Consider the following 1139-nt stretch of genomic DNA (forward strand, 5'->3'; position numbering starts at 1 on the left):
CCCTGGAAATACCCGGAGAAAACCCACGACAGCAGAGGAAAAATATATGCACTCCACGCTAATGGTCTTATACAGCAATACTGACCACTGTCCCACAGTGCTGACCACTCTCCAGGAGAGTAGTGGCTGCTACTTTTGTGAAATGATGCTAATGGTGCAGGTTATGGGCTGTCTATTGACAGCAGATGCACCAGTTGGGTCACTGTAGGGGTGCGGCCTGCACCCAGGTGTCGCCCTCGAAGGGGGTGATATTAAAACGCTGGCTCCTCCACAGTGACAGGAGCCAGTTGCTGCAGATTGACATTCTCCTGTAGCACTCGTCCAGGGCCGGTGCAAGGTTTCTTTGCACCCTAGGCAAAACTTCGGCCTACTGCCCCTAACCAGCACCAATACCCACTTCCCAACCCTTCAGATTAAAGTGTGACTTATAGGTTTTCCAGCCACCATTTGCATTAAGTACAATAAGGATGTTTCTTTCAGAGACATCCTTCATTTTGTGATAGGCAGACTTAGTGGTGCCCCCCTCCCAGATCCCAGCACCCTAGGCAGCTGCCTAATGGCGGAGCCGGCCCTGCACTCGTGTACTGTCACAGAGGAGGAGCCAGTAGTGCAGGCACTAGTCTTCAGGGGGGCAGCCCAGCATCTCTGTGAATGCTGAACACAACCCCGGAGTGATGCAATCGGGATTTCCTACAAGGCCACACCCCCTTTATGATAGGCCAATCTCCCTTTTCGGGCAGAATATGAAGTGCGCACTGGGTGTCACCAGATCCAGTGACCCCTTTGAGATGCACCAATAGTTGCTTAGCATGTCTGATGGGATTTGACCACTGGGGTCAGCGGAGCTGCATCGTCCAACGGGGATCCGCTCTCTAGGTCGACAGTAACTAGGTCAACAGTAACTAGGTCAACCACTATTGGTTGACAGTAACTAGGTCGACAGGGTCTCTAGTTCGACAGGGTCTCTAGGTCAAAAGGTTGACATGAGTTTTTCACAAATTTTTCCTTTTTTTTGACCTTTTCATACTTAACGATCCATGCGGACTATGATTGGGAATAGTAGTAATCTGTGCCAAGCGCAGCGGTAGCCTTGCCCGAAGCTACGAGGGGACATGGTGCACTAATTGTAGTTCCCGATC

The sequence above is a fragment of the Pseudophryne corroboree genome, chromosome 9 (genome assembly GCF_028390025.1).
Source record: "Pseudophryne corroboree isolate aPseCor3 chromosome 9, aPseCor3.hap2, whole genome shotgun sequence".
In the NCBI taxonomy this organism is placed as follows: domain Eukaryota; kingdom Metazoa; phylum Chordata; class Amphibia; order Anura; family Myobatrachidae; genus Pseudophryne; species Pseudophryne corroboree.